Source organism: Solanum stenotomum, unplaced genomic scaffold, assembly GCF_019186545.1.
Source record: "Solanum stenotomum isolate F172 unplaced genomic scaffold, ASM1918654v1 scaffold3665, whole genome shotgun sequence".
In the NCBI taxonomy this organism is placed as follows: domain Eukaryota; kingdom Viridiplantae; phylum Streptophyta; class Magnoliopsida; order Solanales; family Solanaceae; genus Solanum; species Solanum stenotomum.
The window spans coordinates 1-803 of record NW_026034023.1 but is presented as its reverse complement, the minus strand read 5'-3'; the positions used below and the strand labels follow the sequence as shown (position 1 = coordinate 803).

General features: G+C 24.4%; 1 pseudogene; it reads right to left on the bottom strand.

The window, feature by feature from the left end:
* LOC125852535 (uncharacterized) overlaps window positions 1-95 on the bottom strand; it is a 1151-nt pseudogene extending 1056 nt beyond the window's left edge.
* Between the last annotated feature and the right edge of the window lie 708 nt (window positions 96-803).

Sequence of the window (803 nt, the reverse complement as noted above, 5' to 3'; positions counted from 1 at the left end):
TTTGTACAAAGCATTGCTATAGCATTGAATATTTTTTCATCTTTGTCTAGATCCGTCTGTGTAGCTTTGTCTTGATATGTAGTCTGCAATGACATTTTTGTTAGTACTTATTACTTCTATTGTAAATGTAAAATTCTGTATATTTAATACTAGTCTTCGTATTTCTTTTGTTGTTACTGAATCTTGTATCTTTCTTGTAATCCACCATTTTACCTGCGTATTATCTGTTCTTACAATAAACTTATTATATACGATATATGGTTCAAAAGCTAATAAACATTTATATAGTGCATATAATTCTTTTCTATTTATTTCCTATTTTATTTCGGGATTTGTAAACGTACCTGAGTAATATCTACAATGATGTTCTATTTTTTCTTTATCGTATTTATACTTTAGTACTCCTCCATAACTTATTTCGCTTGCATCTGATTCTACTATGTATATAAATTTTTTATTTTCATCTGAAAAATATAATTTAGGTAACTTCTTACATAATGATTTTATTTTTTGTATTTGTTCTTGATCTTTTTTATCAAAATAATATTCTACATCTTTCTTCAATTTTTTGTGCAAAGGTTTTAGATTTTCTGCTAAATTAGGTATATATTCTCTTACCTGATTTACTAATCCTAATAATGATTGTAATTTCTTTTTCATATCTGTTTGTTCTTCAGAATTTATTATTTTTTGTACTATATGGTTTTGCATTTTTATACCATTCTTATCTATTTTTATTCCTAAAAATTCAATTTGATTTTTAATTATTTCTGTCTTTTTCTTACTTGAACTTATTCCTGAGT